The sequence below is a fragment of the Podarcis erhardii genome (genome assembly GCF_964252035.2).
Source record: "Podarcis erhardii genome assembly, chromosome: 10".
NCBI classification, from domain to species: domain Eukaryota; kingdom Metazoa; phylum Chordata; class Lepidosauria; order Squamata; family Lacertidae; genus Podarcis; species Podarcis erhardii.
In genome coordinates this window covers 7,701,840-7,715,828 of record NC_138500.1, presented here as the reverse complement: position 1 = coordinate 7,715,828, position 13,989 = coordinate 7,701,840, and the positions used below count along the sequence as shown (strand labels likewise).

The following is a 13,989-nucleotide window of genomic DNA, read 5'->3' as shown; positions in this document are numbered from 1 at the left end:
ATATGCAATTGATTCCACTTCCCCCTGACAACATTTACATTGCAGTTCCTTTGCATTGCAGCGAATGGAGTAGAGTAGCAGAATGAGAATGTAAATTACATAGCTAAATACATAAGTTGGCACTGGCTGCCAATTAGTTTCCAGGCCCAATTTAAAGCACTGGTTTTGACCTATAACGCCTTAAATGGCTCAGGGCCGCAATACTACAAGGACCGCCTCTCCCCATATGAACTGCCTTGGACCCTGAGATCATCATCTGAGGCCCTTCTTCGTCTGCCTCCTCCATCAGAGATCCAGAGGGCAGCAACGTAAGAATGGGCCTTTTCTGTGGTGGCCCCCCCATTTGTGGAACACTCTCCCCAGGGAGGCTCGCCTGGTGCCTACATTATACACCTTTAGACGCCAGGCAAAAATGTTCCCCTTCAACAAGGGTTTGGGGTGATATCCTTTTAAATGTGTTTGTGGGAGAGGGTCATTGTTTTCTTTTATTCCTGTTCTTGTTTTTATTATATATTTTGTTTTTTTATCTTGTATTTTATACTGTGAACTGCCCTAAGATCTACAGGTGAACAGACCAAGTGCCCCCATTTTCTAGGGACGCCCCTGATTTAGAGAAGCCATCCCAGTTTCCAATTTAATCCCAGAATGTCCCACTTTTCCTTAGGATGTCCCTATTTTCATTGGGTGAAAGAGGGTGAAAGAGGAGAGTGCAAAATATGGTCTGAAGCTCAACATCAAAAAAACGAAGATCATGGCCACTGGTCCCATCACCTCCTGGCAAATAGAAGGGGAAGAAATGGAGGCAGTGAGAGATTTTACTTTCCTGGGCTCCATGATCACTGCAGATGGTGACAGCAGCCACGAAATTAAAAGACGCCTGCTTCTTGGGAGAAGGGCAATGAGAGGCCTAGACAGCATCTTGAGAAGTAGAGACATCACCTTGCCAACAAAGGTTCGTATAGTTAAAGCTATGGTTTTCCCAGTAGTGATGTATGGAAGTGAGAGCTGGACCATAAAGAAGGCTGATCGCCGAAGAATTGATGCTTTTGAATTATAGTGTTGGAGGAGACTCTTGAGAGTCCCATGGACTGCAAGAAGATCAAACCTCTCCATTCTGAAGGAAATCAGCCCTGAGTGCTCACTGGAAGGACAGATTGTGAAGCTGAGGCTCCAGTACTTTGGCCACATCATGAGAAGAGAAGACTCCCTGGAGAAGACCCTGATGTTGGGAAAGATGGAGGGCACAAGGAGAAGGGGGCGACAGAGGACGAGATGGTTGGATAGTGTTTTCGAGGTTACCAGCATGAGTCTGACCAAACTGCGGGAGGCAGTGGAGGACAGGAGTGCCTGGCGTTCTCTGGTCCATGGGGTCACGAAGAGTCGGGCACGACTAAACGACTAAACAACAACAACAACAATTTTCATTGGAGAAATGTTGGAGGGTATGGAGTTATCCGAGCCATCTGAAAGCAATCCTGTACAGGGAAGTGCACCATTATGCTGCTTTTTCACATCCAACCATGGTTTGTTTCAAACTATGGCTTACTAATGCAATGTACGAACCCAGCTACAGTCTGCTTATACACATGTTAGCCATTTGTTGCCTAATGCATTAGGGATGAGAATTGCAAAGCTTCATAGCCTGGTCACCTTCAGGGTGATACCAACTCATCAAAGGCGATCAGGCTAGTGGCTATTTAAAGGTAAAGGGACCCCTGACCATTAGGTCCAGTCGTGGCCGACTCTGGGGTTGCGGCGCTCATCTCGCTTTATGGGCCGAGGGAGCTGGCGTACAGCTTCTGGGTCATGTGGCCAGTATGAATAAGCCGCTTCTGGTGAACCAGAGCAGCGCATGGAAACGCTGTTTACCTTTCCGCCGAAGTGGTACCTATTTATCTACTTGCACTTTGACATGCTTTCGAACTGCTAGGTTGGCAGGAGCAGGGACCGAGCAACGGGAGCTCACCCCGTCGCGGGGATTCGAACCGTCGACCTTCTGATTGGCAAGTCCTAGGCTCTGCGGTTTAACCCACAGCACCACCTGCACCTGCAAAAGCAGATACTGTCCTAAAACGAAAATTCTTACAGTGCACCCACCCTAAGAATGCTGGCTCCCGACCCACAAACACACTATAGATTCAGCCAAAATTTCATCCAAATTTCAGGTGACTGTGAAAGCCAAGGAAGAAAGCTAGTCTTCCTTTAATCAGATTCCTTTCCCCTTATTTTAAAAGCCACCCATCTCCCAAGCTGGGTGGGGGAGTTAAATCATGGAATTATATATTTATGCATTTAATCTGCACTTATGAAACAAAAATAAAAAACCAATTCGCGCATAGCACATCTGTTGCGCCGTTTGAAGCTCAGCTCCTTATTAACCGTGCTTCTTACAAGAGCTTTTTAGATTGGGGGGTGGGGAATAGATGAAAAACCCTCTAGACAATTAAAATTACCCAAGTAATGCTCTGATCCCTGAAACCTTAAGTCTGTGGCTCATGGCGGGGGGGGGGGACACGGGGGGAGGCGTTTGAGGAAAGAGAAGGAACTAATCTCATACGAAGAGGCGCACACACTGTAATTATACCAGGAGAACAGACGAGCCAGTCCATTTCTCCACTGGTCTTTCGATTACAGCTCTGATTGCCTTTCACGTGAAATAAGGACAGCAGATAAAGGAAGCCCCGGAAGCTTGCTTTTATGCTTTCAAAAAATATTTGCCGAAAGCCAGGGCCCAAGTGAAATAAATCCTTCCTTTGGAGACGGTTGATTCTCCTGCAAACAATCTTTCCCTCTCCTCCTTTAGCATGACAGGCAAAGAGAACGGTGACAGCTGTTCCCTTGCCACACAGATTTCAAAGGATTTCGACGACTGGGGTTTCTCCCCTGCTCAGCTACCTGTAAAATATGTCATTCTCTTCCTCAAGATCCTCGACTTAGCAGGAGAGGTGAGGGGACAAAAATGCAGCGTGTTTCTCCTGCCACCGAGACGTTACGGAAGTCACACGCCACAGACCGCATATGCGAGTGAGTGGAGGCAGCGGGAGATTTTGCCTAATGCGGGCTGAGATGTAACCACAGAATCACAAAATCAAAGACTCATAGAGCTGGAAGGGACCCGAGGGTCATCTAGTCCAGCCCCCTACAATGCAGGAATTATCAACTAAAGCATCCATGACAGATGGCCATCCAACCTCTGCTTAAAAACTTCCAAGGAACGAGAGTCCGCAAACTCCCGAGGGAGACCATTCCGCTGTCAAACAGCTCTTACTGTCAGAAAGTTCTTCCATTAAAATCTCCTTTGCTTGTAACTTGAAGCCATTGGTTGGGGTCCTACCCTCCAGAGCAGCAGAAAACAAGCTTGCTCCATCTTTCATGTGACAGCCCTTTAGATATCGGAAGATGGCTCTCAGATCTGAGGAACGGCTAAGGGAGCTGGGCATGTTTAGCCTGGAGAAGAGGAGAAACAAAATAAAAAAATTCCTTCCAGTAGCACCTTAAAGACAAACTAAGTTAGTTCTAGATATGAGCTTTCGTGTGCATGCACACTTCTGAAAGCTCACACGAAATGCACACGAAAGCTCATACCTAGAACTAACTTAGTTGGTCTTTAAGGTGCTACTGGAAGGAATTTTTTTATTTTGTTTTGACTATGGCAGACCAACATGGCTACCTATCTGTAACTGGAGAAGAGGAGGTTAAGGGGTGATATGATAGCCATGTTCAAATATATAAAAGGATGTCACATAGAGGAGGGAGAAAGGTTGTTTTCTGCTGCTCCAGAGAAGCGGACACGGAGCAATGGTTCCAAACTACAAGAAAGAAGATTCCACCTAAACCTTAGGAGGAACCTCCTGACAGTAAGAGCTGTTTGACAGTGGAATTTGCTGCCAAGGAGTGTGGTGGAGTCTCCTTCTTTGGAGGTCTTTAAGCAGAGGCTTGACAACCATATGTCAGGAGTGCTCTGATGGTGTTTCCTGCTTGGCAGGGGGTTGGACTTGATGGCCCTTGTGGTCTCTTCCAACTCTGTGATTCTATGATTCTATGATTCTATCTCCTTTCAGTCTCCTCTTTTCCAGGCTAAGCCTACCCAGCTCCTTCAACCGTTCCTCATCAGGTTGGCTTTCCAGACCCTGGATCATCTTGGTCGCCCTCCTCTGCACACGTTCCAAATTGACACAGACACACAGAGCTCTGGTTCACACACACACACCCCAAAGTGGTGAAGCTGCAAACTGCTGCTCAGTCATGAAGCTCCCCGAGTGGCCTGGTCCCAGCAGAGTGTCTTGGCCCTAACCCACCTCACAGGGTTGTTCTGAGGATAAAATGGGGAGGTGAAGAACAGAGTGCGCCCCCTTGAGTTCCTTGAAGGAATGGCAGAATATAAACACAATGTATAGATCAAAACTATTCAGTCTGTTCTAAAGTAGGGCATCCAACACATCTTTTAAATTAATTTTTTAAAAGCTTATAGAAGAGGGGGAAGAATAGATCTCCTTTTTGGAGTACACCAGTATATACAACTAGAGATATATGGAAGTGAAGCGAGGACTGAAGACCTGAGAATCACATAATTGTGGAATTGTAGAGTTAAAGGGACCAGAACAGTCATCTAGCCCACCTCCCGGCAATGCAGGAATCACAACTAAGTTACTGTGGGGTTTTTTAATGCAAAATGCTAGGGGAAGGATGCATTTTTAAGTGGTGGAACTGAACCCGTTCTCCCCTCTGCTACAACCCCTTCCCTCCAACCACTCCCCCCTGTTTTTGTGGAAGATCTTTGCCAGCAAATCTGTGCCAGGGGGTTGGCTGGAAGTGTGGGATGTGAAACACAGGAGCAGTCAAGTACAACATTCCTAGAGTGAACATGTTTACACATGGGGAGGAATGTGTGTCCAGCCAGCAGGTAAACTTCCTGTTTCCTTCTGGGCTGGGAAAGACTTCCTCTGCATGTGACTAGAGGTGGGCGTGGCCTCACCTGTGCAGGTAACAACAAAAGCACAGGGCAGCCACCTCTCTCTTTTTTGACTACATGCATCGAAGAAGCAACATCTGCTTAGCCAAAGATGCTCTCTTTTCTTCCAGCCAAGAGAGGACAAAGGGACTGTCTCCTTATGAGATAGTTTCCAGGTGTATGTTACTTTTCTAAGCTAAGTCTGCCTTCTGGGATCTGATTGTGAACAGAATGATATGTGAGTAAACTCTGTTTATACTTTTATAGAAGACTGTGTCATGTCTTATCTTTTATGAGGGAATAAGGGGGAAAATAAGGGACACGGGTGGCACTGTGGGTTAAACCACAGAGCCTAGGACTTGTTGATCAGAAGGTCGGTGGTTCGAATCCCCGTGATGGAGTGAGCTCCCGTTGCTCAGTGCCTGCTCCTGCCAACCTAGCAGTTTGAAATCATGTCACAGTGCAAGTAGATAAAAAGATCCAGTGGAAAGGTAAACGATGTTTCCTTGTGCTGCTCTGGTTAGCCAGAAGCGGTTTAGTCATGCTGGCCACACAACCCAGAAGCTGTACGCCGGCTCCCTCAGCCAATAAAGCAAAATGAGCGCTGCAACCCCAGAGTCAGCCACTACTGGACCTAATGGTCAGGGGGGCCCTTAACCTTTACCTTTAAGGGGAAAATACAAGAACAGTTATTATAGAGGCTTTAGCGAGCCTGAGCAAACGCATCCGCTGTGAGTTTAAGAAGGGGAATTTTACTCTGCTAAATTGTGAACTTGTTAACACAAGTTGGAAAAGGATATAATCAGACAATATATCCTCTCCTGCATCCCTGAACATTCCCACAGGAAGAAGGGAAAGGCCATAGCTCAGTGCTAGAGCATCCAGCTTGCATGCAGAAAGTTGCATGTTCAATCCCTCGTATCTCCAGGTTGGGCTGGTAGTGGCTCCTGCCTGACACCCGGGATAGCTGCTGCCAGTCAGGGTGGACAGTCTTGAGCAAGACGGGCCAATAGTCTGACTCGGTATAAGCCAGCTTCCTATGTCCCTATGCAACGGTTCCATGATGCACTCCACATGCTCCCACACCACGAACATACATCGCCTTCAGATGTAGCTAAATAGCAGCTAACACTGCTACAAGGCTTTAGCAAGCTTTCCATTTGTTTATCTGGAAGGAACTCATCTGCTGTTGCTGGAGCATTACATTTCCATCAAAAGCATGTGCCTCTCCGCGTTTAGATCACTTTCCCGTGTCTACATAATTTAGGGGCATACGCCTAGAGGGGAAAGAAGGGGGGTGGGGGACGTTAACAGCCAGGTTTCAGTTGTAGCGCGAGACACACATCAACACAACCCGGGATTCCAACACTGCTGGAACGCAGAGAAAAAGGATAAACTTGAAGTGGGAGGCGGAGGGGAAGAGGGGTACTCTTCTGATATATAGGTAAAGGTAAAGCGCACAGAAACGCTGTTTACCTTCCTGCTGGAGTGGTACCTATTTATCTACTTGCACTTTGACATGCTTTCGAAGTGCTAGGTGGGCAGGAGCAGGCACCGAGCAACGGGAGCTCACCCCGTCGCGGGGATTTGAACCGCCAACCTTCTGATCGGCAAGTCCTAGGGTCTGTGGTTTAACCAGCAGCGCCATCCGCATCCCAAATTGCTCCCTACTTTCCTCATATAAGCGAATGACTGGCATTTGGAAGTATCAGGCAAAAACCAAGGCGCTGCATTTAAGACTCTCTTGGGGAGGGTGAGCAAGCCTGCTTCCTGCCCCTAATGCATCACTCGCCAATGACGTTTCTGCAAGATTGTACCCGGGTGTGTGATGTGCTTGCAAAGGGCATCTGAACAATGGGCCCCCAGAGATGCAGTGCACCCAGCCAAGAGCCCTTACAATGCAGGATAGTGGCAGGCATTCCAGTCGGTAGAGCCTGAGACTCACAATGCCTCGATCATGGGTTCGAGCCCCACATTGGGCAAAAGATGCCTGCATTGCAGGGGGTTGGACTTGATGACCTCTGTGGTCCCTTCCAACTCTACAATTCTGTGATTTTGCTAGTTTATGCTGGGTATATATCAGAAGATGGGACGCGGGTGGCGCTGTGGATTAAACCACAGAGCATAGGACTTGCCAGTCAGAAGGTCAGCGGTTCGAATCCCCACGACGGGGTGAGCTCCCGTTACTGGGTTCCTGCTCCTGCCCACCTAGCAGTTCAAAAGCACGTCAAAGTGCAAGTAGATAAATAGGTACCGCTCTGGCGGGAAGGAAAACGGTGTTTCTGTGCACTGCTCTGGTTCGATAGAAGCGGCTTAGTCATGCTGGCCACATGACCCGGAAGCTGTACGCCGTCTCCCTCGGCCAATAAAGAGAGATGAGTGCCACAACCCCAGAGTCGGCCATGACTGGACCTAATGGTCAGGGGTCCCTTTACCTTTAGGGAGCAATTTGGTGGGCACATTATTGGAGTGGGTGCAAAGTTGCCCCTTGCTCTTGGGGAGCCAAGCCCTGAATCAAGCTTGCTCCTTGCATAGTTGCATCCTGAGAACTGGGATAAATGGATGGATGGATGGACAAAAAGACACACCCAGTGCGTATTATCTATGAAACTCATGCAGGGCCCCTAATCCTGGATTGGCCCCAGAAGCACATTTAAAATGTTGGGGTTCAGTAGATCCAATTTGAGTGGCACGACTCAAATTAATTAATTGTTTTGTTGTATATATTTCAACAATCCCGAAGTTTGGCAGTCAGCAGAACAGTCATTCTAAGTGTGTGGCGATCTGTCGTGGAACAACCCCATTAAAGAAGATGATGCGGTCCTCTGATCATAAACAAAAATTGGCTTAAAAAGATTGATAAGATAATTCTCAGTGTATTGCCAGAGAGAACACCTGGTCGTAAATTATCAGGAAACCTAAGTTATGGTTTTCTCAAGGCCCAACAGTTGGCTTATGGACAATCAGCCAATCGAACAGGTCAAAGCTTTCAAATATTTGGGCCTTATCTTCCAGTCCACGGGGTCATGGGGAGCACACCAAAAATGTGCAAAAGAAAAAGCATCCCAAAGTGCCAAGACTTTGACTCGCTTTTTCCATACAAAGGGTGGCAAACATATACCATCAGCCCTAGAAGTCTTCCAAGCTAGCAAAACACAAAATACAGGGCTCAGATTTGGACGGGTAACCACCTTAGCACTTTGGAAGCTGAGAAGGGTTACCCAAACATCATTGCTGGTTGCAAAGCGGCCCCCAAGACACATCAAGCTTCAAGGTTTCCAAAAAATGTAGGTCCGCCACTAGGCACACCTCTAGTACAACAAACACTAGTATGGCAGCTGGGGGTGGGGGGTATTGTGGGAAGACCTAAAAACTGCCAAGGCAACAAAAGTGGGATACAGCACCCCCACTGCTCATGGCACATAAAGTGGTTGTGCAAGCTCACACCCACCCCATCAGATTCTGGCCGGTAATGCAAGGAATGCCGGTGTCAGAAATTGACAGCTGGCTTTGCCCTGTAGAGTCCTATAAGTGTGGCACTTCAAATTTCCTTGCAGATGTAATGTGCTTATACAAGGGGAAGAAACCCTGAAACATTGCATACAATGGACTGTTGCGGACAGAGGCTGAACCTGCTCCTTGACCTCTGGTGACCTGAGCCACTGAGGAACAAGCTTGTCTCTCCTCGTTCTGGGTTCTGTTGCTTGGTCACTCTCTGGTGTGACGGAGCCAAGTCTGAACATTAGGTTGAGAGGCATTGATGTATGGCTCTGCAGGGATTTGAAACCAGATCTTCCTCATCTAAGTCCAAGACAGCAACCATGAGCCCAGTTGGATCCCCAGAGGTTGTTGTACTACAACTCCCATCATCCCCAGCTGCTAGCTAAGCTAGCTGGGGGTGATGGATGTTGCAGTACAACAGCATCCGGGGACCCACGGATGAAGAACGCCACACAAGGCCTCATTGTCTATCACCTGGGGCAAAATGAAAATAGCCTTTTTCATTCACATGCAGTTAGGTAAAGGGACCCCTGACCTTTAGGTCCAGTCGTGACCGACTCTGGGGTTGCGACGCTCATCTCGCTTTATTGGCCGAGGGAGCCGGCGTTTGCCCACAGACAGCTTCCAGGTCACATGGCCAGCATGACCAAGCTGCTTCTGGCGAACCAGAGCAGCGCACAGAAACGCTGTTTACCTTCCCGCCAGAGTGGTACCTATTTATCTACTTGCACTTTGTTGTGCCTTCGAACTGCTAGGTTGGCAGGAGCAGGGACCGAGCAATGGGAGCTCACCCTGTCGCAGGGATTCGAACCGCCGACCTTCTGATCAGCAAGTCCTAGGCTCTGTGGTTTAACCCACAGCGCCACCCGTGTCCCATTCACATGCAGTTAATAAGAGTCTAAATATCTTTTTGAGGGCTGTGATGGTGCACATGGTCAAACTGCTTAAAATCCCATTGCTTTCTACAGGGTTGAAGGAGCCCAGCTGTGCACAGGATCACAGCCAAGGGGGTGGCAGGCCTTTGTGACCTCCAAACTCTGAATTGCCTCCTTTACCTTCAAGCCATGGAAATGGCATATGACCAAAATCCCATGGTTTTGTATGGGATTCAAAGAGCTTAACTCTACGCAGAATCGCAAGCCAGGGAAGGATGCTAAGCTTGCCAGCTGCAGACTGATAAAGGTCCAGCACCTCCAAGAATAGAACAAGCATAGGAAGTCTACCAAGTGCTGCTGCTTCTCAGCACTTGATGGAGAGAGTTAGACCTCTTGGATTCTCAACTCAAGTCCAGGTGCCATCTTGGGGAATCTGTGCTCGGAAACCCAGCAGGGCTACCTGGCCCTGACCAAATCCAGAGAAGTTTGGAAGACACATTACACAGCATTCAGGGTTGCTAGATGATTAATGTCAGTGGACCCCCAGTCAATGCAAACAGGTTTTGCTTAGATATTACCAAAGTATCTCCAAAGTAAATTATGTCTGTGAGGGTTTTTTTCAGGGCGGGGTGGAGCTTATCATTTTGCCTTTAGAGTGAGAACATAAATGCACACTGAAAAAAAGTACATAAATGTTTATACCATGTAATTATCTAGAGCACATTGCAATCAAAGTTAAGTCTCATTGACTTCAATGAGAAAGTTAAATACATTTTTTTAAAAAATCCATTTAAAGCAACAAGAATTTGAAATACAAGCTGGGTCGTTCTCGTAGTATATGGCACCATGTATCATCTTCATGTTTTCCCAATGGTAATAATTCCTATAGAGTAGCCAGGCAACCATGCTTTGACCCTGAAACTCTCCCCCAACCATAGGAACCAACTCCTAGGGGTTGAGGTTCCTTTGCCCCCCCCCCCCAATAAAATATTTGAGGGGCTCATTCCCTCCCCCCAAAAAGTTGATGGACATTGCTATTCAAATGGTATGGATGAGCCCCGTCATGTGATCAGTTATGTGGGGTGGGGCTTCCCTGCCCCTCCCAATATTTTATGCAAGCTGGCACCCTTGCCCCCAACCATGCCATTCCAACATGTGCCCAGGTTGATTATGGCCATTCGCTGGCAAGGAGAAAAGCACTCATCATATGCTCGGTGGCACCTGCTTTCAGCTAGCTATAAATCACCTGTTCCTAAACTGTGCTTTGGCATTGAATGAGCCCTCTCTCAAATGAAGTCCTTGATTTTCAGGATATATTGAGAAAATATGACAATAGAGAAACATGCAAGCTGTAAACACACTGTCTTCTCTTCCTGATGATGAATTATTAGTCAGATGAAAGATGGAGATACAGGATGGAGATGGATAGAGAGGCAGAAAATGGTCCGGCGCGATACAGCATTATAGCTCAACTTGTCTTCATGTACTAAGCCATAAGCTCACTGAGAGGCCTTCAGCAAATCATTCAACACAACGTTCTTTTATTATTCTGTAAAGAAACCCCCCTGGAGAGATTCGCAAGACACCAAAGAAACATCAGCCTCTCTTTCTGCCTCCAAATCCCTCCTCAAAAGTCAGCCCCTCCATGAAATCTGTGGCTTAACCCTTTAATCCTCCTCTGCAACTGAAACAAAGCTGAAATAGGTGTCACCAGATCTGGTTAACTTCATCTCCCTTTCCAACTTTCCCTTTGCCGTCTCCCTCACTTTCGAAATTTTATACTGCAGCCTCCTTGGGGCAGGGACCTGGCTTTTTCATATTATTATTATTATTATTAATTATGTTTCCCTGCAAAAAAAAGGCCTTATGCACTGCTCACTCCTTATGAACAAGCACAGAATCAACTGTAATACAATGGGATGCCGGATCATTTTGGACTTCGCAGGAACAGAGTCAAAGGAAGAGCAGGAAATCAAACTTCTATTACGCAGACCATCTTTGACAATTCCAACATGCAGCCTGCATTGCACTGTGACATTCTGGTCCCCCTACTCCCAACACGGATTGCTTTTTTTAATAATAATAAAAAAAAACATCAAAAAACGGGCTACCCATACTGCCACCTCCTCCTGCTGCTTTCTCTGCATCTCACCTCTCCATCTGTAAAATGGGCACATCAGCGTCCTGCATCTTAGGGTTGCTAGGACAATGACCGAGAGACCACCATAGGTACGGCATGAATGATTTGAAGAGGAGATTGGTAAATGGGCATTGGCCAAGAGCCCCTTTCCCTCTTCCAAACCCCACCCCCTCAAAGCTGATCGTCTCCCATGTGTGATGTTGCAGCCCGAACCGAAAAAGAACCCCTCAGGACCTCAGAGGCTGACCCGTTTCTAATGCCGGGAGCTTGGCCGACGAAAGCCTACAAACCTCAAACGCCTCAGCTCTGCTGAGAGTCACTTCGCACGGTCAACACATGAGTGTGTGCAGCCACGGCCACCTAAACCCAGAGCCTGTCAAACCTTCAGATTTTAAACTGTGGCACCCACCCTCCGCTTTAATTCCAGAAGTAGAGATGGAAAGGCTCGGCGCTGTCTGAGAACACCAGATTGGGAGCCTTCCTGTGGCTATTCCCGGGTCAGCGGTGCCCGCACCTGTCCGAAGGCAGTTCTGCTTATTCCCGGGGCACGACATTTGCCGGGTTGAGCCAGGGATGGTGCAAAAGAGACGCCAGGATCGAACCGCTGGCACACGTGGAGCTTCGTCCACGCTCCCCACACTGATACCAGCTTTTGAGGGGGGGGGTCAAAAACCCAGGAAAACAATATCTCTGGGCAAACCAAACCCATACACCTGCTGCCAAAAGGTGAGGGTGGGAGATTGGTGGAGAGACAAGCGCCTTTCCTTTCTCTCCCCTAGAAAAGTTCATTCCCTGAAATAGACAAGGCGGCATAGGGCGGAAGGAGAAAGAAGATGTAACATTTGCAAAGTCCGGTTGTCTCTTACGGGGCCTGAGCAATGCCAGCGAAAAGGCACCAACCCGCCTGGTACCGGCTTCTCCGGCGGGCTCTGCTGAGGAGAGATAGGTGTCGGAAGTTGGGAAGGGGTTTGGGAAGGCTGGAGAGAGCTCTTCGCACCTCTAAATGATCCAAGGCCCATAACGAGAAAGCTATGGACGGTGTCCACTGAAAGGTGGGAGAAGAAGGGGCAAAAAAACCTAGCAATTTGAAGCAAACGCACGCACACTTCGCAAGGTGCCCACAGCCTCGGCTCTGCTTTCCTTGAACACCTGCCTGCCATCCTCAGCGAAACTTGTCTGCTTAGAAGATCGGGGGTGGGCTTGGGTGGTTGGTGGCGGCGGAAGGGGGCTTGTTCAATAGTTGTCTTACACACAGGCTGGCACAAAGTCCTCGCAAGCCAGACGCCAACCTCAGTGTCACGTCTTAACGCGCGAGCGCTGCTGATACCCAAGAGCATTTTCCTCTCTCTCTCTCCATCTCCCTCCAATATAAAGGCAACCCTCGTATAGTTCATTCATTCTGAAGCCAAACTCGCTGAGCTCCGTGGATAACCCACGCTGGTTTTTCGCACGTTTTTAACCCCAATCTTCCTTTGGAGAGCAGTCCAGGAGGGCTGTTCCACAGTCGACTCTCCCCTCCTTCCTTTCCTTTTAAGTTCGGCTCAGCACCTCTGCCACCCCCATCCAGGCGCAGGAGGCGAGGGCAGGGTGTGTAAGGAAGGCGAAAAAGACTTCGCCTTCTTTTCTTCCCCGCCCCCCTCCCCTCCCCATCGCCCCATTCCACAGACAGGATCGTTCTTCCACCCCATCACCGCCCTATCAGGGCAGGTGCATGGGCTCTGCCCGACCCAAACGCCCTGGCGCGAAGGAAGGGGGGCGATTTCGGAGGCGGGGGGCGGGATGGGAGATGGGGAGTTCCGTACCTGGAAAGGCTGATGATGATTCCCCCCCCCCCACCTCCCCGCCGTCCTCCTTGCTTCTCTCCTCCCCACACACGTTTGCTCAGCACAGGCGCCGCATTGACACTGCAGATGGTGTCTCGGTGTGTGTGTGTGTATGTGTGTGTGTATGTGTGTGTAATATATATATATATATATCACATACATTGTGAGTGTGTGTGTGTCTGCCTTCCTTTCTCTCCATCCCTTGCATGCATTGCATCCATGCATTTAGTTGCCCAAAAAAGGAGGCTTAAAAAAAAGCAATAAAAAAAAATTAATACTGTATGCCTTTACCTCTGCACTGGTCCAGCGGGCGCTTTTCCTCTCCCGCTCCCTGTCCAAGGTATTTGCAACACCTCCTCCAGGAATCAGCCAGCAGGTGGAGAGGAATCGGCTACTGGGTTTGCAACAAACACCCTCCTCCAAATATATGTGTGTATTTTAAAAGCAAAAAGAAAAAAAGGTGGAGGGACCAGCTTCTTCTTCTTTTCCTTCTTCCGTGCCCCCCTCCCCGCCTGCCCGCCCGACCCGGCGGCTCGCTCCCAGCCGGCCACGGGGCTGGATCCCGCGGCGCCCCCGGGTGCCCGTCTCACTCTGGCATCTCCGCAGCGCCTGGCTCGGCTTCTCCGCCTCCTCCTCTTCCTCCGTGCCCGCCCGAGAGAGGAGCGCCCACTGCGGCGACTGCCTCTGCCACCGCCGCCA

At 48.7% G+C, this 13,989-nt stretch overlaps 1 protein-coding gene across 1 annotated transcript in view; it reads right to left on the bottom strand.

The window, feature by feature from the left end:
• The window catches only part of PLXNA4 (plexin A4), a 621,967-nt gene extending 608,232 nt beyond the window's left edge, over nucleotides 1-13,735 (bottom strand). The window contains exon 1 of the mRNA XM_081879604.1: nucleotides 13,582-13,735. The gene's annotated coding sequence lies outside the window, so the exon portion shown is untranslated. The remainder of the gene's footprint in view (nucleotides 1-13,581) is intronic.
• Nucleotides 13,736-13,989: the final 254 nt, after the last annotated feature.